The 25,835-nt window shown below is 45.5% G+C and overlaps 1 protein-coding gene across 4 annotated transcripts in view; it reads right to left on the bottom strand.

The window, feature by feature from the left end:
• Fam234a (family with sequence similarity 234 member A) overlaps window positions 1-25,597 on the bottom strand; it is a 35,527-nt gene extending 9,930 nt beyond the window's left edge. The window contains exons 1-2 of one of the 4 annotated variants that reach the window (XM_052758850.1): window positions 25,381-25,597; window positions 5,036-5,143 (exon numbers count right to left, since the gene is read on the bottom strand). The gene's annotated coding sequence lies outside the window, so the exon portion shown is untranslated. Of the gene's footprint in view, window positions 1-5,035; window positions 5,144-25,364 lie in introns of all 4 variants that reach the window. The other 3 variants (XM_052758851.1, XM_052758852.1, XM_052758853.1) reach the window with 3 other exon arrangements.
• Between the last annotated feature and the right edge of the window lie 238 nt (window positions 25,598-25,835).

The following is a 25,835-nucleotide window of genomic DNA, read 5'->3' on the forward strand; positions in this document are numbered from 1 at the left end:
GAACATTGTACATGGTTTCAGCTTTTTTTTTTTCTGTTTGCAAAGTCACTTTTTATTCCAAATATCAGTGTTTAAAACAAGCAAGCAAATTACTATGGATTTTTGTTAACAGTCATTTTCCCTGACTAATAAATTTTTTAATTAATTAAGAAAAAAGATCCAACCTCAGCTGGGCGGTGGTGGCACATGCCTTTAATCCCAGTAGTTGGGAGGCAGAGGCAGGTGGGTCTCTTGAGTTTGAGGCTAGCCTGGACTACAGAGTGAGTTCCAGGACAGCCAAGGCTACACAGAGAAACCCTGTCTTGAGAAACAAAACAAAAAGAGGGAAGAACCAGGGCAAAGTCGCAATCTGAACAGAGTAAAGCTAAACCCCCAATAGTGTAAATAACTCAATGTCCAATGTCTGGGATCCACTCATGATCTTCTAAGCCAGTGGGTCCTCAACCTTCCTAAAGCTGCAACCCTTTAATATAGTTCCTCATGTTGTGGTGACCCCAACCATAAATCATCTTTGTTGCTACTTCATAACTGTAATTTTGCTGCTGTTATAAATCGTAATGTAAATATCTGATATGTAGGATATCTGATATGTGACCCCTGTGAAAATTGAGAACCACTGTTCCGGGCTCCTCCAAAGGGCTTGGGTCACTTCTCCGGCTCTGCCCTCTGCAGCGCACACAGCTTGTCTTCTAAGCTCAGGCAGGCTCCACTCCACTGCTGCTGCTGTTCTTGAGGGTTCTTAGTGGTCACCCATGGTACTGGCATCTCTAAAATGCTGGGGTCTTCTGTGGCAACTGGGCTGCACTTTCACCAATAGCCTCTTCTGGGCTGTTTTCATGGTGCCAAGCCTCAACTTCTCTGCATGCCCCTTCAGTCCTGGGCCTTTAACTGCTACGGAGGCTGCACCTTCACCAGCGGCCTCTTCTGGCCTCTCACAGTGCCAAGCCTCAGCTGCTCTCCATGACCCCTTCATGCCTTCAAAACCTGTACCACCTCAGTGACTTTTTTTTTTCGAGACAGGGTTTCTCTGTGTAATCATCCTGGCTGTCCTGGAACACACTCTGTAGCCGAGGCTAACCTTGAACTGAGAGATTCGCCTGCCTCTGCCTCCCAAGCACTAAGTCCTCAGTGACTCTTAACATTACCAAGTTCATAATGCCAGCCTGAGGTACAACCTTGGGTACCTCTGGAACACAGCTTCTGTGTGCTAACTCTGAGGTAATACTTTCCAGAAAACTTCACATCAGTGATGCTGGTCTCCTCTTAATCACCACCAATTTCTCAGCTCCAGCTGGCCAGCATCAATTGTCCCAGTAAAACAGAGATTTTATTTTAGTGATTCTGGTCTCTTGGTAATCACAGCCGATTCTTCAGCTCCAGCTGACCAGACACCACAGATTCTTCACACACAAGTCTTTGCTTCCCTCTGAAACTTCACAAGCCAGGCCTCCATCACCTGCACACCCCTCAACATTCTCATCTTCCAAGCTCCTACAGAACATCCCACTCAGCTCTCAACACTCAATGGTTTTTCTAGCCCAAAGTTCCAAAGTCCTTTCACAATCCTTCCAAAAACAACATGGTCAGGGTTGTCACAGCAGTAACCTACAGTCTCCAAATGTAGCTCTGAACCTCACTTAGGTAGACCAGACTGGCCTTGAGTTTACAGAGAGCTGCCTGCCTCAGCCTCCCAAAAGCTGGGATTACAGGCGGCGTTCACAATCATGCTCACTTTGTGTTCTGATTCTTAGGCACTTGGTTACAGTTATCACTCTGGACCACCAGCCCAGGAAGAAAGACATCAATGTTTAGAGTGTCCACCAACACCTGCTACTTAAGACGACTTCTAAACAACAGGAAAAGGCAGGTTGGTTGTGCAAAATCAGCAGCCAGTACGTTCTTCCTCTAACACAGTGCTTCACCAGGGCACATGGTGCCCAGAACTGAGGACAACAGAGTCATGTGCTACTATTCATTAACCAAGCCCCACCTGCTCATATGTCAGGCACACAGATGGGAAAGGGGGTGTGTGAAAGTCTGACGAAGTCAACATTCTCACAAACGGACTCCCAAGAGATCTGTGGTAAGGCAGTTTCTCTGAATTGAAACATTCTCTCCAGGAGGGAGTGGGAGGCAAAGTGGAACCCTGAAAGACTCTGGAAGGACCCTTGCCAGCTTTACAGAAAGAGTAAACAGCCCCTGGGCAGCGGCCTGCTAGGGAGCTTCCAGCTGCTTTCAGGGCGTCTCTGCTCCTGTAAGTGGCCCCTCACCCACCTTCTTTTTTGTGGAGCTGAGGACCTTGTGCTTGCTAGGCCAGCGTTCTACCACTGAGCTAAATCCCCAACCCCCTCACCCACATTCTTCTTGTCTGGGAAGTTTAGGTGGAAGCCCCACCTCGCCCCCACCTCTCTCTCTTCCCCCCAGGCCCCGCCCCTGAAAAAGTCCACCAAGCAGTGGTTCCACCCCTGGAGGGTATTTAAGGTCTGGCTCATAGACTTCGCCTAGTGGTCTTCTCTCGTGGTTTCTCCCTCTCCCTGGGCTCACCGGGTCATGCTCTGCTCAGATTAAGCCTGGACTTATTAATTTGGCCTGACCTGACTTCCTCCTTCGGCAGAGTTACTCACTACCGGGGTACAGAAACTTTTCAGTAACCCCGATAAAAATTCATTGATTCATCAAGTTGGACTTTGTTCTGTCATGGGCGAGTGGACGTCTCCCCAGGAAAAGTCTGCCACATAAGATCTAGACTCCAATTTCAAAGAAACTTTTTTTTTTGGGACAGGTTCTTACAGGTTCTGGCTGGCTGGGAATTTATTATGGGAGACTAGGTTTACTCTGAACGCATAGAGCTCCACCTGCCTGTGCCTCCCCAGTGCCAATTTAAAATAATCTTGAGTGAGCTGGGAGTGGTGGTGCACGCATTCAAGAGACAGAGGCAGGTGGATCTCTGAGTTCGAGACCAGCCTGGTCTACAGAACTATTTACAGGACAGCCAAGGCTACACAGAGAAACCCTGTTTGGGACAAACAAACAAACGAACAAAGAAACAAAATCTTAAATGAAAGTATGTTCTGGAGGTACAGTCTTGCTCCTAAGCACGTGTGACCTGGGATAATGGTTTGAATTGACTAAGTTTCCTTACTGGTAAAAGAGGCACATCTACTTTAGAAGACAATAACAATTTTTATGGGCTGGAGAGATGGCTCAGCGGTTAAGAGCTTCTGGCTGCTATTCCAGAGGTCCTGAGTTCAATTCCCGGCAACCACATGGTGGTTCACAACCATCTGTAATGAGATCTGGCACCCTCTTCTGGTCTGCAGGCATACATGCAGATAGAACACTGTATACATAATAAATAAATTAAATCTTTAAAAAAAATTTTTTATTTTGCTTATTTGCTCTGAAACAGCATATTAAATGGTGTTGGTTAGGTTCAAACTTGTTAAATAGTTAAGGGTGTAAGGGTGACCTTGAACTCCTGAACCTGCTTTGTCTACCTCCCAGTGCTAGGATAACAAATGTGTGTCAGATATGTATCTTAGAAGACTGAAGATTAAATTATCATACATATAAAGAGATGCCACAGGGGCTGGAGAGGTGGCTCAGAGGTTAAGGGCACTGGCTGCTCTCGCAGACGTCCTGAGTTCAATTCCCAGCAACCACATAGTGGCTCACAATCATGAGATCTGGTGCCCTCTTCTGGCATGCAGGCATACATGCAGTACAGAACAACATATACATAATAAAATAAATAAATCTTAAAAAAAAAAAGAGAGAGAGAGATGCCACAGAACCTGGCCCACAGTAGCACTAGCTTACTGCTACTACTACTAAATAATATAAATAATATTAAATAATAGAAAATATTTATAATATTTTATACTACTAAATCTATTCATATAAAGCCACCTCTCCAGCCCATGTTTTTCTGTTGTTTTTTTGTATTGTTTTTGGGGTTTTTGTTTGCTTTTTTAATAATTTATTTTTATTTTATGTGCATTGGCATTTTGCCTGCATGTACGTCTGTGTAAGGGTGTCAGATTTTGGAGTTATAGACAGTTGTTAGCTGCCATGTGGGTGCTGGGAATTGAACCCGAGTCCTCTGGAAGAGCAGTTGGTGCTCTTAACCACTGAGCCATCTCTCCAGCCCTTTGTTTTTGTTTTTTGAGGTAGGGTCTAACTATGCAACTCAGGCTGGCCTTGGGCTCACACCCTCCTCAGTTTGGGGTTACAGGCATGTGACATTGTTATTTTTTATTTTTTATTTTTTTGCTACAAGCGAAATCTGTGTATATTCTCTTGAGTACTGAGCCATGAGTTCTCACTTCTTGAAGGTCAGAAGAGGTATTCCTATCAAAGGTAATGAGTTGGACACAAGGAAAATCAAACACTGAGTCATGCCAGGAACCTCATTAAGCCCAAGCACCTGAGCCAGGTGGGGCGGTACAGCAGGGCTGTGTGGAAAAGATAACCAGGGGAAAAGTCAGCAAATGCACCTGGCAGGGGTGGAGGGTAGGGTGTGTGTGGGGGGGTGTCAACAGCAAGGTCCCCGGGGGAGGTCAGGGCCTGGAGAAAAGCAAAGCTTCATCAATCCAGCACCACAAACACAAGGAAGGAACGTCTGAAATGTTTAAAGCATGATTGTTCTTGGCAAAGCAAGCAGCACTGAATGAGAAGCTAACGTTTTAGAGTCTATCTTTAAAGCTCCGGAAGTCTTACACTCCAGGCAGGAAACTGCAGCCTGAGCCTGGCCGCCATCATCACCTGTCAGAAGCGAGAGCATCTTTTGGTTCCCTGCAGGCGAGCACCCAAAGCTCCACATTCCAAGTCAGGCATGGTGGCTCACACCTGTGACACGGGCATTTGGGAGGCAGAGGTAGCAGGACTGTCCTGGGAGAAGGCCAGACTGAGCTACAGAACAAGACCTTGATCAAAAACAACAACAACAACCTTCACACACTGGGCATCGGGCAGGGTCCTAGGAGTTTGAAAACATGGCCCATCTGTCCTTCAGATCCACACTTCCCAGACCCACCTGATGTCAGTGCACCTGAGGGCCTGTTCAATAGAAGCTTCTGGCCAGCTGCTGGGGCATCTGATCATTGGTCTTGAAGGGTCTTCGTCTCCAAAAGCCCAAGCAGACCTAAGGGGTTGTAAAGCCTTCAGTAAATGCATTTCAGGTCACCAATGACAGCAGCCAGTCCGGCCACAGCTATCCACACTAGAGCCACTGGGATTCTTACACAATCCGGATCCCATACCCCACACTGTCTAATAATTGCCCCTCAGGCTGGGTCTGAGTCAGGATCATGATTAATGTTCTTCTAGAGATTCCCAGGAGCAGCCAGATGGAGGACTGTGGAGAACCTTGTTTGTCCATACCCATTAGCCATGACTCATTTCGCCACCATAGTCCATCCGCCCGGAGGATGGCTACAAATCTCCTCACTCCAAAGTGGAAACTCAGCTCCTTACTGCCAAGCAGGAGAGGGGCGCAGAGAAAGAGGAGAACACTTCTCTGAATCAACTCACCAAAGGTGCATATGGGTTTCTTCTTTTTGGCAATTCTCAGGAAATTCAGTTGACCTAAGTACAGTTCTCAAGCTACTAAACTATATTGTTCCTGTGTGTGTGTGTGTGTGTGTGTGTGTGCGCGCGCGCGCGCGTGCGTGCACACTCGGACATTTCTAGGGATTGGACCCCAAGACCTTGCATACAACTAGCCATAGCACTCAAACACTGAGCTACAGCATCATCTCTCTTTTTCTTTATTTTTATTTTTATTTTTTTTGGAGTTGGTGGTAGTTTTGAGACAGGGGTCTCACTGTGAAATCCTGACTGGCCTGAATATCATTATATAGGCCAGGCTGGCCTCAAACTCACAGAGATTCATCTACCATTGCCTTCTGAGTGCTGGATTAAAGGCAGGTGCCACCACATCTGGCATTCTTTTGTTGTTTTTGAGACAAAGTCTCACATAGCCCAGGGTGGTCTTGAACTCACTATGTAGCCAGAGATGACCTTGAACTTATCTTCCTGCACCCACTCACCAAGTGCTGGGAATACAGGAGTGGGCTACCATGTCCAATCTATGCAGTTAGAGATCTAGCCCAGGATTCATGTCTGCCAGGTGTGTACTCTATCATCTGCGCTACATCCCCAGCTCCTGTCCTCCTTTTCTTAACCATCCTCGAATTCCTAAACCACGTGGACACCTCAAGCTAAGAACAAAGGACCATGCAAAACACTATCAGGAGCCGGGCTGTGGTGGCACAGGCCTTTAAACCCAGCACTTGGGAGGCAGAAGCAGGTAGACCTTAGTGAGTTCCAGGCCAGCCTGGTCTACAAAGCAAGTTCCAGGACAGCCAAGACTGTTACACAGAGAAACCCTGTCTTGAAAAAAGAAAAGAAAACAAAACAAAACACTATCAGTATAGCTTGGTTTCCATTTATTTATTTATTTATTTATTTATTTATTTATTTATTTATTTATTTATTTATTTATTTCTATTTTTGAAACTGGCATAGGGGTTCAGCACTTAAAAGTGCTGCTATTCGCCAGTCCACCATTAACATATTGTGTCCTTTTCAAGTTGTAAACATACTGCATTTGATGAATACAGGAACACACGATAGTTGGAATAATAAAACCTACTTGCAAATGAAAATAAAAAAAAAAAAAGTGCTGCTATTCAATCCTGAGGCCTGAGTTCGGATCTGAGCGCCCACAGTGGGTGGATCATAATGCCTATAAGTCCAGCTCCCCGGGGTTGACTCTCTCCTGGCCTCCATCTGCATCTACACACATGTTTCATACATTCACATAGATACATACACACAGACATACGCACAGAAATAAAATAAATCTTTTAAAACGTCAATAATATGTGGACATGGCGACACACTCCTATAATCTAGCACTTTGGAGGTAGAGGAAAGGAGAACAGAACTCATGGTCACCTTTAGCTACATGTTAGGTTTGAGGCCAGGCTGGGTTACATGCACCCTGTTTCCAAAACAAAACAAAACAGTAATAAATACATTTAATACAATCTTTGGAAGGTCAAAAGGGGCAAATCTTAGGAAGCATGTACCAGCTTCTTACTGTCCTCTGCACTGGCAAGCACACCTCCAGAAAAGCTACTTTAAAAATGTGGGGAGGCAAACAAAAGCTGACCTGAGGGCACAAGGAAAGGTCAAAATGAGCAGAGTAGCTAAGCTACAAAGATGATTTCTCAAAATTAAAGGAATGGTAACCTATTATTATGCTTAGTTGTTCATTCATTGTGTGTGCACATGTACGTGCCTGTGTGTGTGTGAGTTCAAAGGACAACTTGCAGGAGTTGGTTCTCTCATTCATGCTCGTTCCCAGCAGGATTGAACTCTGGTCAAAGAGCTGAGCAGCAAGAGCCCTTCCCCACAGTCATTTTATCACCCTGGGAGTGGTAAACAGTTCATATCCTTCATGATTTACTGTATGAAATCACACCAAATGGGACATCGTTGGCAGGAATGGAGCACTACTATTTTCTGTGACTGGTTTTTGTTGCTGTTTTGCGACGCGGCTTCCTGTAGCCCAGGACGGCCTCAAACGCACCATGTGATCAAAGATGGCCTTCTACTCCAGCACTGGGAGTACAGGTGTATACCACTATGCCTGGGCATTTTGCTTTGTTTGTTTGGTTTTGGATTGAGACAGGATCTCACTATGCAGCCCGGGTTGGCTTGAAACTTGTGATCTTCCTGGCTCTGCCTCCCAAGCACCAGGATTACAGGTGTGCATCACTCCACTGGCAAGTTACCTGTCTTTTGATTTGGAGAGACCAGTGAAAGAAAAAACACTGTGCAAAGAGGCTCCCATCTCTGCCACTGACTTAGAAGTAACAAGTGGACACTCTGAATGCTCCTGAGTACCAGGCTAGTACCACATGTCATCGGAGCACATGTGGAGGTCAGGGAACAACGTGTGGGAGTCAGTTCTTGCCTTGTATCTTGAAGGCTGAGGGGACTAAACTCAGGTCATTAGACCAGCAGATACCTTTACCTGCTGAGCCATCTCTCCAGTCCTTGGTGGCTTATGCTCTCATGCACAGGGAAGAATGATATTAGACAAGTGATTAAAAAAGCCAGCCTCCGAGGCAGGCGGATCTTTGTGAGTTCGAGACCAGCCTGGTCTACAGAGCGAGATCCAGGAAAGGCACAAAGCTACACAGAGAAACCCTGTCCCGAAAAACCAAGGGGGGCAGGGGAAGCCAGCCTCCATGGTTAGAAGCAAAGCAACGCAGCTAACATGACTTGATCAAACAAGCTCCAGTTCTGCATGGGTGCTGGGCTGTCTGGAGGAGGCCAGGCCAGCAGGCCCAAAGCAGCCCTGAGGAGGGCCTTATAGGACCTGAGAGGAACCAGCTGGGAGTGGCATGTTTGGGATGCCACCATTCTAAGTGGAGAAGCAAGGGTTTCTGAAACTGTGAAACAGTTACTAAGATGCTTATGAAGAACAGACTGATTGAGGATACAAAAGAGCATGTGAAAAATTAGTTTAAAAATTGTCAGTCAAAGGCCGGGCGGCGGCGCACACCTTTAATCCCAGCATTTGGGAGGTAGAGCCAGGCGGATCTCTGTGAGTTCAAGGCCAGCCTGGTCTACAGAGTGACATCCGGTACAGGCACCAAAACTACACAGAGAAACCCTGTCTCGAAAAAACAAAACAAAAACCAAACAAAAATTTTCAGTCAAGTTGGGTGTGGTCCACACCTGTAATCCCAGCACCTGGAAGGTGAAGACAGGAGGATAAGGACTTCAAAGTCAGCCCCACTACAAGTGAGCCGAGGCCAGCCGAGGCCAGCCTAGGCTACCTAGATGTGATCCTGACTCAGAAAACAAACAAATAAAAGTCTTCAATAAAATCCCAACACCAATCACCATAAACTCCAAAGAGATTAAATGTGAACGTGCGTGTGTGTGTGTGTGTGTGTGTGCGTGTGTGTGTGTGTGTGCGTGTGTGTGTGTGTGTGTGTGTGTGTGTGCGTGTGTGTGTGTGTGTGTGTGTGTGAGAGAGAGAGAGAGAGACAGACAGACAGACAGAGAGACAGAGATTTGTGATATATGTGAAACATAGGGTTTCACTATGTAGTCCTGGCTGGCCTGGAACCAACAGAGATCTGCGAGCCTCTGCCTCTCCTGGGATTAAAGGCACTTGGGATAACAGGTACTCACTACTAGGCCTTGCTGAGTAACTTCTGTTTATTTATTTAGTCTTCTTCTTCCTTTTTAGCCCTAAAGATGCTGTGATGGCTGTTCTTGGTTGTCAAATTGACTAGATCTGGAATGAACTACAATCCAGAAATGGAGGATATACCTGGAAGAGATTTTCTGCTTGGTTCGAAGTGGGTGAACCCACTTCTTGTCTGGATCTTTGAGGTAGGAAGACACACGCCTTTGATCCGGATTTAAGGCCAGAGATACACTTTTATTATGAGCCACACCCTCTGCTGGACGTCTGCATAAGGACATGGAAGAAGGAAGATTTTCTCCTTGCCTGCTTGCCCGCGCCTTGTCAGCACATCTATTCCTTCACTGGCATTGGAGCCTATTTCTTCGGGATTCCAGGATATACAGAAGACCGGCTGAGACACCCAGCCTTGTGGGACTGAGCAACTGCTGGATTCTCGGACTTTCCATTTACAGACAGCCATTGTTGGATTAGCTGCGCTGCAGCCTGTAAGTCATTCAATAAATCCTCTTTATATATGGAGAGAGATTCATTCCATACGCTGTGACTCTAGAGAACCCCGACTAATACAGATGCCTTCTCATCAGGAATAGGTGACTCAACCAAAAGAGGGAAGTTAAACTAGAGAATTAGAAAAATATTTTATTTTGGCAAACACAAAGGCATCTACCATAGTCAAAGCTACTCAGGAGGCTGAGGCAGGAGGACTGCTGGAGAAGTTTGGAGCCAGCCAGAACAACAATGTGAGAAAGCCTGCCTCAAAAATTCACTCAGAGGGCTAAGGTCTGTGGAAGGGGCTTCAGGTGCCATTTCCAGCCTTGACGGGAGATTAGGCTTGCAAGCAGGAACAGTGGGAAGAGCCTAAGAAACAGGGAGGAAAGCTGAGTGGAAAGGTCCCCTGGCAACAGGTAGAATTAAGAAATCTGGCAAAAACTCAAGCCCTCCTTGTGCCTGAGATGATAGTGACTCTTCTGCATCTTCAGAAACACCTAGCTTCCCTACATAATGAAGTGTTATCTCGGTGCTTGCTGCACATTTTTGTAATAAACTTCTGTTAAAAAAAAAAATCATCAAGGGCAGAGGATGTAGCTTAACTGATAGGGTGTTTGCCTATATGCATGAGTCCCCGGGTCAGATCCCAGCAGCACATGTACTGGGCACAGCAGTACATGCCTGTAATCCAACGAGACACGCAAAAGGATCGGAAGTTCGATGTCGCGCACGCCTTTAACCCCAGCACTCACTCGGGAGACAGAGGCAGGCAGATCTGCGAGTTTGAAGCCAGCCTGGTCCATAGAACGAATTCCAGGACAGGCTCCAAAGTTACACAGAGAAACCCTGTATCCAAAAATAAATAAATAAATGAATGAATAAATAAATAAATAAATAAAAAGAAAACAAAAAGAAAAAGAAAGACAGAAAGAGGTTCAATGTCATGCTCATCTATACAGCAGGTTTAAAACTAGGCTGGCTATACCAGATACCATCTCAAAAAGAAAAGAAAAAAAATAGGGGTGACTAGATGGCTCATCTGGTAAAGACACTTGCCACTAAGCTTTACAATTTGAATTTGATCGCTGGGCCCCACACAGTGGAAGGAGAGAACCCACTCCTGCAGACTGTCCTCTGACCCACACATTGCACTGTGGCACATGCACACCAACACACAGACACACATTGCACTGTGGCACATGCACACCAACACACATTGCACTGTGGCACATGCACACCAACACACAGACACACATTGCACTGTGGCACATGCACATCAACACACAAACACACATTGCACTGTGGCACATGCACACCAACACACAGACACACACATACCAATAAATAAATGGAATAGGGGCTGGAGAGATGGCTCAGCAGTTAAGAGCACTGGCTGCTCTTCCAGAGGACCCAGGTTCAATTCCCAGCACTCACATGGCAGCTCACAACTGTCTGTAACTCCAGTTTCACAGATCTGACACCCTCACATAGACATACATGCAAGCAAAACAGGAATGCACATGAAAGATAAACAAGCAAATAAATAAATGTGATAAAAGTATCAGGCTGTCCTGGAACTCGCTCTGTAGACCAGGCTGGCCTTGAACTCACAGAGATCCGCCTGCCTCTGCCTCCTGAGTGCTGGGATTAAAGGTGTGTGCCTCCACGTTCCATATGCATAAGACACAGAGCAAGTATGACAGTCAGAGGATGACCTGGATTAGGGGTTCTCCTCCAACTGAGGGCTCTGGGGACTGAACTCAGTCATCAGGCTTGACAGTCAGAGGATGACCTGGATTAGGGGTTCTCCTCCAACTGAGGGCTCTGGGGACTGAACTTAGTCATCAGGCTTGTACAGCAAGCACTCTTCTTACTCCCTGAGCCACTTCAACAACCATATTTATAATTAAAAAATTTTAAGTGCTAGGCATTGAACCCCAGGTCTCTAACACTAGGCGCATATTCTGCCGCCGAGCTACAGCACACACTCATTTCTTTTCTTTTTTTTTTTTTGAGGCAAGGCTCACATGGTAGCCTGAGAACCCACCAGACCAGGAGACCTGGGACCAAGAGGTAAGCTTGATATAAGGGATGTGGGGCTGGAGAGTGAAGGACACCCCATTTTATTTATTTGTGATACTAAGAGACTGGCTTCCTGCATAGGAGCCAAATGATCTCCACTGAGCTACAACCATTGCCCTCAATTTAATTTTTTTTTTTAAATAAATAAGAGATGGTTCCATGGTTAAGAGCATCACCGATTGATTTCTCTCCAGAGGACCTAGGTTCAATTCCTAACACCCACATGCTGGCTCACAACGATCTGTAACTCCAGTCCCGGGGATCAGATGCCCTCTTCTGGCCTCCATAGGCACTGCATGCATGTTGTGCACAGACATACATGCAGGCAAAACACCCATATACAATAAAATAAAGCAGAAACTCAAAAGAGATATTTAAATGAATAAATCAATAATGACCCAGAAAATGCATGTCTGTAATCCTAGTGATTGAAGGGTGGAGGTAAAATGACCAGGAATTCAATATCAACGTCATCTTTACATAGCAGGTCTGTACAGGAGACCTTGCCTCAGAGAAAACAAAGGGTTGGGGGGAGGGGGAGAGAGAGTGTGCGCGCGGGGAACCCACTGGAAGTGTAGCTTGGAGAAAGAGACAGACTACATGTTTAGCATGCTGTAACCCATAGTCGTAACCCTGTTGTGACCTCCAAAAAGAAAAAGAGTGATGATTCTCTGTTTCTCAGCTTCCATCTGGGAGCTGAGGCAAATGTAAGCACAGTCACAGCAACGTGGATGTCGTGCTGGAGCGCTCAAGACTTTGGAATATGGTCTTGGAATACCGGCATTCCTGAAAACTGTTTGTGAGCAGCCTTGTAAACAAAACCCAGGAACTCTACCTACACACTTACTTCATCATCAGTATTCCAGCACTCCACAAGGCATCTGCCATGGAAGCATTGGTAAGGCTGCTGGAAACATGACAAGCAGCTTTCCCAATAAACCCTGATTCACAGAAAGAAAGAGGATTAAAGATTCGCTGTAGTCAAGATTGTGGGATAAAATGGCTGTAGAAAGTAGTGTAGAAATGGTCCCGTCCCCCACCCCCCCACCTCCAGACAGGGTTTCTCTGTATCCTTGGCTGTCCTGGAACTCATGTAGACCAGGCTGGCATTGAATTCACAGAGATTCACCTGCCTCTGCCTCCCAAGTGCTGGGATAAAAGAGAACTGTGTTTTCTAAAAGTGGAAAAAATTATTATAATCTCTTTAATGAAGATTGAGGGTTTTTTTTTTTAAGTTTATTATATTATGTGTTTGAATGCAGGCATGTGCATGCCATGGAGTATGTGTGGAGGTTAGAAGCAACTTTTTGTTTTGTTTTTTCAAGACAGGGGCTCTGGTTCTGGAACTCACTCTGTAGACCAGACTGGCCTTGAACTCACAGAGATCCTCCTGTCTCTGCCTCCCGAGTGCTGAGATTAAAGGTGTGCACCACCACTGCCCAGTTGAAGGCAACTTTTTTTTTTTTTTTTTTTTTTTTTGAGACAGGGTTTCTCTGTGTAGCCCTGGAACTCACTCTGCACACCAGGCTGGCCTCGAACTCAGAGACTCACCTACCTCTGCCTCCCAAGTTCTGGGATTAAAGGTGTGTGCAACCACTGATGGGTGAGAAGACAATTTTTAAGAGACGGCTCAATGGTGAAGGGCACTTGATGCTCTTGTAGAGAATCCAAGTTCAGTTCCTAGCACCTATATGGTACTTAACAACTATACCTCCAGTTCCAGGGCATCCAATACCTTCTTCTGGCCCCCTTGGGCACTGCATGCATGTGGGTCACAGACATACATGCAGGCAAAACCCTCAAACACATAATTTTTTAAAAGTTTTAAGTTATATTTTATGTATATGAGTGTTTTGCCTGCATGTAGTGTGTGCATCGCATACCCTTGGAGGCCAGAAGACGGTGTTGGGTCCCTTGGAACAGGAGTCAGAGGGTTGCAAACTGCCTGTGGGTGCTGGGAATCAAACCTGAGTCTTCTGGTAGGGCATCTGGTGCTTTGAACCACTCAGCAATCTCTCTAGTCTTTTTTTTTTTCTAATTAAAAAACAAAAACAGAAAGAAAAACCAAAAAAGGAGTTCTTTCCTACCGTGGCTTCCAGAGATTGAACTCAGGTCACATGGCTTATATGACAAGTACTTTCACTTGCTAAACAATCTTTTTTCTTTTTCTTTTTATAAATGAAGGTGATCTTGTAGGCGGGTGGTAGTGGAAAACAACTTTAATCCCAGCACTCTCTGAGTTTGAGGCCAGCCTGGTCTATAGATAAAGTTCTAGGACAGCCAAGCTTACACAAAGAAACTCTGTCTTGAAAAACCAAAAATGAAAAACAAAGATCAATCAATCAATAAATAAATAAAGGCGCTCCTGTAAGTTAGACTAGTCTGGAATTGCCTGTATAGTTAAGGGTGACCATGAGCTCCTGATCCTCCTAAGAGCTGTGATTAAAGGCACACCCACTGTGCCCTGCTGAACTTTCCATTTCTAAATATTGTCTTCAGAGAACATTGTATGAGTGGATCACAGTATGTGAACTTTGAAGTTGGTTTTTTCCACTCAGTATAATGAGGGCCACCCAAGTTGTCACAGGTATTAGCATCTCCTCTTAGAGCTGAGCAGCCAGCCCATGGTGCAGATGCTAAGGTTTACTCAGACATGCACTGAAGGATAGGTGAGGTGTTTCTACTTTAAGCTATTACAAAATAGCATACATAAACATGTCAAACCCGGGTTTCTAAGTTCTGAAGAACTAGCCACGTGGTCACAGACCTCCTGACACCTCACTGTCGGCCATGCCCAAAGGCCACAGTCCTCATCCCAGACAAAGGCTGGCTTCACAGGCCTGTTTTTATATTGGAGTCCACAACAAACGATCCACAGAAGGGAGAGAGTAAATTCTACCTAGGATGTCTTCGGAAATTTGAAGGCTTCCCATGGAAAGTAGCTAGTAGACAGAAACCTTGGGAGTTACTTAAGGATAAAGGAAAAGGACTTCAGAATGGGTAGGATGGTCCAGTGGGTAAAGGCGCTAGCTGTGTATGCCATGTGCCCGGAGAACTGAGTTCAATCCCCGGAACTGAAAGGAAAGAAGAACTGACCTCACAAAACTTGTTTTCTGACCTCCATGTGTGAGCCATGGCACATATGCTCCCGTACACACACACACACACACACACACACACACACACACACACACACCAAATAACAAGAACTTAACTTGCCTTCTAATTATTTTTTTATTTACTTATTTGTAATTTATGTATATTGGTGTTTTGCCTGCATGTATGTCTGTGTGAGGGTGTCAGATACTCTGGAACTGGAATTATAGATAGTTGTGAGCTGCCAAGTGGGTACTGGGAATTGAACCCAGGTCCTTTGGAAGAATAGCCAGTGCTCTTAACCTCTGAGACATTTCTCCAGCCCCATCTTCTAATTATTAACAGATTTCCAAAGCTTAAAAGTCCTTTTAAAAAGATGTCTTTATTTCATGTGTATGAGTGTCTGTCTGGATGTATATATGTGCACCATGGAGTGGGAGCCCATGGAGATCAGAAGAAGGTGTCAGATTCTTTGGAACTAGAGTTACAGACAGTTGTGAGTTCTGGGAACTGAACCTGGGTCCTCTGCAAGAGCAACAAGAGCTCTTTTTTGTTTGCTTATTTGAGATAGGGTCTCACTATGCAGATCTGGCTGTCCTGGAACCTGCTCTGTATACCAGTCTGGCCTTGAACTCACATAGATCTGCCTGCCTCTGCTGGGGTTAAAGGTGTATACCACCACACCTGGATTTATCATAGAAATTAAAAAGTAACTAAGATAAATACTTTATAAAAGATACTGTGATTTTTTAAAAATTTTATGTGAGTAAGTATTTTGCCTGTATGTATGTCTATATACCACATGCTTGCCTGATGCCCGAAGAGACTGGAAGAGGGCACTGGATCCCCTTGAACTGGATTTACAATGGTGGTGAGTGGCCATGTGGGTTCTGGGAACCGAACCCAGGTCCTCTGCAAGAACATCACTGAGCCATCGCTCCAGCCCCACTGTGATCTTTCTTTATAGGTTTCTGTTCTGACAGAAAACCGAAGAACCACTCACTGGGGAAGACTGTAGGCCCAAATCACATAAAATTTATCATTTATCCATAAAACGCACCTGAGCCAGGCAGGAGAGACGACAGCTTCCTTCTCCCTCAGTAAAGACAATGTCCTGTGCCTGGCCCTCGTTCCCGGGAACGGCAGCCTGCACTCAGGCTCTAGAGGACCACACGGCTCCACCGGGGCGTCTGCTGCTGCAGAGCAATGGTCAGAGACAATTCTGCCTTTTCAGTCGGGGCCAAGGGGTGGGTATAGTAGGGCAGGGAGTGTCTCCTTTGAGGTACACACTGGCATCCTGATGGTGAGGCTGGGCACCTCAGCATCACTAGAGTGAAGGTTTACACACTCAGACACGCACAGAGACAGGGCATGTAAAGGCTGGCAGGCTGATGAAACAAAGTTGGCCTCCGATTAACACCCACTGTGCAACAAACAAGTTCCTGTGTAAGATAAACCGTCCATTCTTGTGAGACATTATCATCCAAGCACAGCGGAGTCAAGAGAACACTACACTATTTTTACAATATCTTTTGAATGCATCATTAGTTCAAAATAAAACATGAAATAAAAAAGTAAAGAAACCCCTTAACAAAAGGAGGTGGAGTCAGAGGTTCATACAAGTTCAGGAGGAAGAACCAGCTCCCTGGGCGCCTCGGCCAACGCCTCCAAGCCCCCAGTCCTATGAAGCTGTTTTGCTCCAAAGACAGGAACCTTTTGTTTTGCTTTGCTTGAGGATGGAAGAATACCATTGATGGAGGAGTTCCTCAGTAACTCAGGGACATACTCCAAGAACAGCCTAGCTGCCGGCCGGCCTGCTGCAACTCTGGTTGAGAATAATTACTGGCTTCTTGAAAGCCACCCTCTGCAATCACTTCCCTTTTCAGAGTGGATAAAAATCATACAGTCTAACTCCTCAATGAGAGCTCCAAGGCCATAGTTCACCGAGGATCACTTAGGCCAGACCATGGTGACAGCCTAAACACCACAGGGACAGATGGTCTGTCCTTTTATTGCTAAGCGCCCTCCACATAGGGTTTAATGCCTTGCTGCAGAACGGGTGAGTACAGGCTTAACTTGGAAAGGAAAGTCTTTGAAAAATTAAAATGACTGTTGAGAAATTCCTTCACAGCACCGATAGAATCCCTAGGAAGGACATTCTGGGGACTCTGCTCAGACATCAACAAATAGAAGTAGTTACTAAAGGCCCCAAGAGCAACAAACCAAAGCCAGGCAGTTCCTATTTCACTCAGCTTGCTAACCGACAGCATGAGACTGCTTCAGAGATTTGCTCATCACTGCCAGAAAGGTATTAATGTTTTCCTTTGCTGTGGTCATTAAAAATACCTGGGGAAACAAAGCTTCCCAAGGCCTGGCTGCCAAGAAACCCTGTTATGGATTCCAGGCCAGGGAAACTGAACCAGGCACTGTCCCTGACACACTGCAACGCCTATACCAACAACCAGAGTCAGGACATTGGTTGTTAGGAAAACAAGACCAGGCATAGTGTAAACTATTGTAATCCAAGCACTTGGGAGATGGAGGCAGGAAGCACCGAGGATCAGGGTCAGCCTTGGCTACATAACAAGTCCAGGGACAGACAGAGCTACATGAGACCCTGCATTAAACGTAAGACAAAAACCCCAAAAGAATTCCAGTTTAGGATTAGGACCAAATTTCTAAAATGACCCTAAACATCCTTCTGGCACTATTAATTATGTATTTTTGCAAAGCAGCAATTACAAAAATCAAAATATTGTCCAACTCAGAAAGTTCTGAAGATGCTGTCTTGTGCAGTATTGAATATTTGACCTAACTTTATTTATTGAGACAGAGTCTCTACATTACTCTGGCTGTACTGGAACTTGATCTGTAGACCAGGCTAGCCTCAAACTAAGAGATCCTCCTTCCCCTGCCTCCCAACCACTGGGATTAAAGGTGTGTGGCACCACAGCCAACCTCAGCCTAGCTTTAATTGTTGGTAAAGATAAACAAGCATATCAATCTCACTAGTATGCAAATCTGCCTTCATTTTTAATAAGTGGTAAAATTACATGTAAACAAAAAAATGTTTGAAAGTAAAATTCTTAGTAATTTATTGTTAGGGCTGGAGAGATGGCTCAACAGTTAAGAGCACTTGCTATTCCAGAGGACCCAGGTTCCATTACTAGCACCCACGTGACAGCTCACAAATCTGTAACTCCAGTTCCAAGGGATCCAACACCCTCTTCTGACCTCCATGGGCACCAGGAACTCATGTGGTACACACACAAACACACAGAAAAAGCACTCATATACATAAAATAAATAAATCTAAAAAAAAATGTGGAGAACTGAGAAAGATACCTGCTGTCAATTTAGCCTCCCAATGCACACTCATGAACATGTACAAATACATACACACACACACACACACACACACACACACACACACACACAAGTTTTGCAGCACTAGGGCTTGGGCATTTAAACTAGGGCTTTATGCGTACCAGACAAGCAAGCATCTAATAGGCTACACCCCCCCAACCTTATGATATCATTGTGGGGGAGGGGCAAAACATGATAGCTTAAAGCAAGATAATTCCTATGATGGTTTTTCAAGCAGATTATTCCCTGGCATCACGGACTATCAGGAAACTAGACACTCAGTCACTGTTCAATCTCAAGTCCATGGGGCTGCCATACCTGTCCCCAAGTAGGACACAGGCTATCATGACCTGAGTAAAAATGTTGATTGAGGGGAAGAACAATAAAATTGTGCAACAGCTTGTGTAGCTCCTAAACACAGTGGCTGCAGAAAGGAAATAAAACATGCTTCCCCTTTCCCCGAGGGCTCTGGATTTCTGAGTCACAGACAACTGGAAATAAAAATGAACCTGATTGTGTTTGCTTCATAGTTATGGGAGGTTTGAAATCCCCAGGACAGACAGCAAATAAGTGGCAATTCTACCGATCTCTGAAAGTAAAGGGTCATATGGACAGATACCCACACACAAACTGTATATATATATATATATATATATATATATATATATATATATATATATATATATATATATACATGCATCCCAGTCCCTGAGTAAAGGTCCAAGTGCTACGGTATGTGTGCTATTGTGCATGTGTGTGCATGCACATGGAGACCAGAGGTCAACACTGGAGTCTGTCTTCTGAGGATCCAAACTCAAGTTCTCATGCTTTCATAACAAGTACTTTGCTGTCTAAGCCACCTCCCAAGTCCCCTCTTCCTTTTTTGTCAAGGCTGGCTTGGAACATACCTCAAATTCCTGATCCTTTTGCTCCTACCCCACAAGTGCTGGAATTACAGGTCTACACCATCATGCTAAATGCCAACACTCTTTTTTGTTTGTTTGTTTTTGGTTTTTCGAGACAGGGTTTCTCTGTGTAGCTTTGTGCCTTTCCTGGAACTCACTTTGTAGACCAGGCTGGCCTCGAACTCACGGAGATCCACCTGCCTCTGCCTCCCCAGTGCTGGGATTAAAGGCGTGTGCCACCACCGCCCGGCCACCAACACTCTTTTAAGCAAAATTTCAAGAATAAAGGAGGTCAGGCAAAAAGACCTAACATTCAAAATTAAGCACTTTGATCTAAAACACAGTTTATACATGTGTGTTTGTGTACCATACTCATGCCTGGTACCCACAGAAGCCAGAAAAGAGCATTAGATCCCCCGTAACTGGAGTTACAAACTGCTATGAGCTGCCATACAGGTGCTGGAATCACCCTGGGGTCCTTGTTAAAGAAGCCTGTGCTCCTAACCGCTGAGCCACCTGACCCATGAGCCATTATCTCCAGCTTCTATCGTTTTTGTTTTTTGTGTTTGTTTTTGTTTTTTTGTTTTTGTTTGTTTGTTTTTTGGTTTTCTGAGACGGGGTTTCTCTGTGTAGTTTTGGTTGGTCTGGAACTCACTCTGTAGACCAGACTTAGCCTTGAACTCAGAGATCCGCCTGCCTCTGCCTCCTGAGTGCTGGGATTAAAGGTGTGCGCCACCACCTGGCTTCAGCTTCTATCTTGTCATGTGTAGCTGTGTCCTTCCTGGGCACTTCCTTTGATTACTCATTATGTACTGTTTACACACACACACACACACACACACACACACACACACCCTGGATCTACCCCCTCCATGTCATTTGTCAAGTCTCAGCTTAAGGAGCATGAAGTCTTAAAAAAGTTTAGCTTGACTCACGCTGACCCTGGTTAATCTCTTCCTGCCCTAGGGAACTCAGTGTATTTCTTTTAAAATCTGTGTGTGTGTGTGTGTGTTACTGTGGTACACCTCCAACTCAAAGCATACAATGCATACTCATCTTCTGCCAGATCTACAGCTATTTTACACAAGGAAGATGTCTGCAATGTCCCATAGCCCCCACACAGTGAACACTTGAAAATAATAGAAATGGGCACAAGATTGTAAGGAGCATGTTTCTGGACAAAAAGACGAGGAAGATAATTCAGTCTCCTTGTTCCCGATCCTAAGTTTTCACAGATTCCTGATCTACCATCACCAACCAATCTTAGAGCAAGAGTGATCAAATGCTTGTCCTTAAGCTAGATGTCATACACACAAATAATTTAAAAGTGTATTTATGCTGGGCAGTGGTGGCACACGCCTTTAATCCCAGCACTCAGGAGGCAGAGGCAGGAGGATCTCTGTGAGTTCAAGGCCAGCCTGGGCTACAGAGTGAGTTCCAGGACAGGCTCCCAAGCTACATATATATGTAAATATATATATATTTACATCTGGGCGTGACCATACACATCGGTAACTAAAGGACTCAGGAGGCTAAGGCAGGCATCAAAGGAGCTGAAATTCAGTCTGGGTTATGTAGTAAGATCCTGTCTTAAAAACAAAAACAAGCTGGGGGTGGTCTCGAACACCTTCAATCTTCAGCAGTTGGGAGGCAGAGGCAGGTGGATTTCTGAGTTCGAGGCTGGCCTCAAACTTATAAGAGTTCTAGAACAGCCATGACCACATAGAGAAATCCTGTTTCAAAACCACCCGTCCCCCAAAAAAAAGAACAAAAGAATGTCTTTTACACTGCATGGCCTGCTCCACCTCCAAGACTGGTCCCTGTACTCTAAGTGCATTCAAATATGAGATGTTTGAGACAGACACCCACAACAACCAACCAGGCAGCACTGGGATTTCTAGCTGAGCCAAGCAGATAGGAGACAAAGATAGCTACAGTGCTCAGTTGTTTATAAGGAACACCTACTGACTCTCCACAAAGCGCAGTCTCAACACAAAGACCAGAGGCACACTCATTTCTCAAAGGGGAACAAATTTTAAGGTCATGGTCCCCTGACTAAGACAATAAGTATCACAGCACATAGGGACCATATTCAGCTCAGAAGAAAAACCATCTCAGATAAGTCTTATAGCCCAAGGAATTAACATTTTTTCCCCCTGAAATCTAAATTAGACCTATTTCCTGCAATTTCCCTATAAATCAGTGTTGTTTTCATCCCTACATTTAGTAAGGGGATTATTAAGATAAATTAGAACTCTAATTTTGCATTAATTTCCTTGAAGCTTTGCATCAATTTACTTATCCTTTTTTTTTTGTTGTTTGTTTTCAGTTTTGTTTGTTTGTTGGTTTGTTTGTTTTTTACACAGGGTCTCATTACCCAGGCTGGCCTTCAACTTGTTATGTAGCTGAGACTGACCTTGAACTTCTGATTCTTGGGCCTGTGCCTCCCAAATGCTAAGATTATAGGCTTGTGCCACCGTGCCTGACTACCACACCATTTCTTAAAACTTTCATAATGCATATATCTATACATTCACAAAAAGTAGAGAACACCAACTCTGTGAATCAGCTACCACGACTGAGTGAGGTCAACAGATAACCAGCAGTTTTCACCTATGAACTAACACACTTCTGCATGTTCAACCTATGATCACTCTCAAATTTACTCCACTTCACAGATAAACCACATGAACTGTCAGCATTTACTTCCCGGTTACTTAGTTAGGAGTCTTTGTGTATATTATATCCTAATAACCTAAGTTCCATCAAGGAGTTTACACACGAGAATGGGAACACATCACACCACGTGCGTGGGTTTCAAGATCAATTTTGAGTGAGATACATGGTAAATTTGGGGACACTTAAGAAACCCTGTAGATTCTAATTCATCTATCTTGTCAATCTAGCCCCTCCTCTTAAAATTTTGATTTCATTTTATTTTATTTAATGTGTGTGCGTATGTGTGTGGGCACATGCATGCCATAGACAGCATATGTGGAGGTCAGAGGACAACTTGCAGGAGTTGGTTCTCTCCTTCCACCGTGTGAGACTTAGGGATCAAACTCACAGATCCTCAGGCTTCGTGGCAGGTGTCTGAACCATCTCAACAGCCCTAGGCTGTCTTCATGGTGACCACTTAGGTTGTATTTTAAAACTTCTCACAGTGATTTCTGGAGCCCTCTCAAATGTTCCAAAAATATCTCCTGGTCATGTTACAATTCTAGAATGACTCATCACCACTTCCGAACAAAGTCAACACCTTGGTTAACTCCAGGTCTTTCCATCCCTGGCTCCTGTCTGTCAGTCATTCCCCCCCACCCCCATCTCATACCCACTGTCTGTCCCCAGCACACTGCTGCTCTGCACTTGTCCCTTCATCTGCCCATCTTCGACTTCTTCCTACTGTGTCTGTAAAACCCAGGTGTACCCAAAATCCACTGGGACACTTTCCGTGATGCTTTACACCAGTGTGGCTTAGGGTGCCCCTCACACCGCTCTGGGTTCTCTTGATGGATATTTCCAGAAATTTAAGAACACACACTTATTGTTACTGCTTCCCCGCTCCCCACCCAAGGACAAAGCGGAGTGGTAGCTGGCAGAAAATAGACATAAGCATACACACGTCTGAATAAATGTCTAATCCTTAGGATGATCATCAGCCTCTCCCGGGAGAGTCACTTACTAACTTGGGTGTCCATGAATCATTTTTTTTTAAAAAGAAATCTATGGCTTGCAGGATCAGGTGACTTTAAATGCCAACTATAAACATAGGATATCACTCAGATGTGACAGCACCTGTACCTTCTTTCTACCACTATGACCATGCTTTTCTCTAGTAAGGCCACTTCAATTTTCTTTCTTTCTTTTTCTTTTTCTTTTTTTTTTTTTTTTTTTTTTTTTTTGGTTTTTCGAGACAGAGTTTCTCTGTATAGCTTTGGAGACTGTCCTGGAACTCACTCCATAGCCCAGGCTGGCTTCAAACTCACAGAGATCCTCCTGCCTCTGACTCCCGAGTGCTGGGATTAAAGGCGTGCACCACCACGGCCCAGAGACCACTTCAGTTTTCTACAGGGAAATCTGTTTTCCCAAGTGCTCAACATCATCCTGAGGGCTGAACACTTCCTTTCCTCAGAAAAGCCCCATTCCGAGACCAACTGATTGTCATTCTCACAGACATTAAAGCTCATGTGAACGTTACATGTAGAACTTCAGCTGCAATTAGAGGCGTGAGTAGGTACTCTTTTCCCACGGGTGTGCGTAGTAGCATGGTTTTAAAATATAATTACAAGGGACTAGAGAGTTGGCTCAGAGGATAAGAGCATTTGCTGCTCTTGCAGAAGCCCCAGAATCAATCTCCAGCACCCACATGGCCGTTCACAAACATCTGTAACTCCTCTTCTGGAGAATCCAACACCCTCTTCTGACCTCCACAGGCACCAAGCATGCTCATGGTGCACAAACATACATGCAGGTAAAACAGTCATACACATAAAATTAATTCTAAAAAAAAATAAATAACACATTCACAAACCGGACATGGTAGTGCATTTCTGAAGCCCTCGTATTTAAAAGAGCAAAGAGGCTCAGCACAAGTTTGAGGCCAGCCTGGTCTACATCATGAGTTCCAGGCCAGCCAGGAATACAAAGCAAAACTTGTCTCAAAAAATTCCATTCCCAAAAAAGAGTTGGGGAGCTGGGGTGGCAGTTCATACAGTGGGGTTCAGGAGGACTGGAGACAAGAGGATCCCCTGGAACCCATATGGTAGAGGGGGAGACCAAATCCTACAAGTTGTATCCTCTGATACAGGTACACCTGCACACACACTTGCATGCACACACACAAAGTTCACAGACTCTTTGCTGTGCCTACTCCCTTTGCACTTAGTAATACAAAAGGAATGTGGAGGGGGTGTTAGACTTCCAAAACTGGGTCATACAAAGTACAGTGGTTTCTATCACCCCACTTCCCTTACAGAGAACTATGAGGGAGGACAGCTACCAGTAGAAAACAAGAAAGATTCAGGAGGCATCGAGGACTTCTGCCACTGGTCTTTGCAGTTAGCTATTCCAGATTTAGATCTCCCAACCTAGTGAGAGGCACTGGGCCATCATCACCTAGGTGGACTACACCTGATTTCCAACCCACAGAAAGTGCTGAAATCACAAAGGTTGTTTTATTTTGTTCATTTATTTGGAGAAGACCTCATATTGTAGCCCAGGCTGACCTCAAACTCAGAATTCTTCTGTCTCAGCTTGAACTCCTGGATTACAAGTATGGACCACCACACCTTGCATAAATGTTGTTTTTTGGTTTTGTTGTTTTTGTTTGTTTGTTTGTGTTTTTTTCATTTTGTTTTGTTTTGGTTTGGTTTTTCAAGACAGGGTTTCTCTGTGTAACTTTAGAGCCTGTCCTGGAACTTACTCTGTAGACCAGGCTGGCCTCGAACTCAGAGATCCACCTGCCTCTGCCTCCCCAGTGCTGGGATTAAAGGTCACCACCACCCGGAGCCTAACACATTGTTTTAATCCATTAAATTTTGTGTTTCTTTGTTACAAAGCAACAGATAAGCAACACCAGGAGGCAAGAAGGAGGAGTGAGAAAAACACCACTACAGAAGAAACCACAGTCCAGCACTTGAGAGGCTGAGGCAGGAAGATTGCTTCCAGTTCAAGGCAGCAGGAGAAGGCGGTGATTGCATTGAAAGAACAAACAGCGGGGAGAAGAGCTGTGAGGGCGGAGGACGAAGACATCCCCATCACCACTCATGACCATACCCACCTCACCTGCCTTGGCCCTGAACTTGAAAAATATGAACTGAGTCTCACTGATGTTTCATTTGTAGGGCCCAAAGAGCCCTGGTGAGAGCGACAGAATTTAAGAAACTGCACAAGATTAGCAGATGTCCACTTGAGCCCAGGATCCCTCGGGTAGGTCACCCCCTGTCGCTCTGGGTCAGCACTTGCGCCCTCCAGGGAACAGACACGGACAAGCACAGATTTGCTTTGGCGAGTTCGGCGCGCTCGAGGGTGCCAGGCCCCAGGAATGACCCTGCTACTCTGGGACCTCAGGCCGGGCCAATCCAAGCTGTGCTCCGCTCTCCAGGTGGCCGGACCCGCTCCAAGCCCCCACCAGCTCCTGGTGATCAAACGCAGGGGGCTTCGGCCCGAGCGAGGTCGCGCGTGAGAGTTACCTAGTTAGCTCCTGACCTGCTCTCAGACGCGTCGGCGGCGAGATCCTGCTCCTCAGCAAGTGGTCCAGGAGGATTGCCAAGGCTGGCTCAACTGCGGTCGCTGGAGTCCGGAATCCACATTCCCAAGGTGCCGGGGTAGAGAGCGACAGAGTAGGAGAACAGACTGCGCCGGACAGTAGCGCCCCTCCCCGGCCCGCCGGGCCCGCCCCGGCCTGGAGGGCAGAGTGCCACGCCCCCACAGAGCCCGCCCTAGACCTGCCCTGCAGCAGGCCCCGCCCCAAAGAGGCTGGTGGCCCCTCCTTGGTCCCGCCCCGCTAGCGTTGTGCGTCACTTCCTGTCGGCGGAAGGGGCGTACCAAAGCGACCTGAGTCAATTGCTTAGCAACGCTAATGCCGCGTCCGGTGTTGTTCTTTTCCAGCAAAGAGCCGACTAGTATAGGAGCCGAGCATTTTGGTATGGTAATGCTGTGAT

Source organism: Peromyscus californicus, unplaced genomic scaffold (genome assembly GCF_007827085.1).
Source record: "Peromyscus californicus insignis strain IS unplaced genomic scaffold, ASM782708v3 Scaffold_3__1_contigs__length_106647218, whole genome shotgun sequence".
NCBI lineage: Eukaryota > Metazoa > Chordata > Mammalia > Rodentia > Cricetidae > Peromyscus > Peromyscus californicus.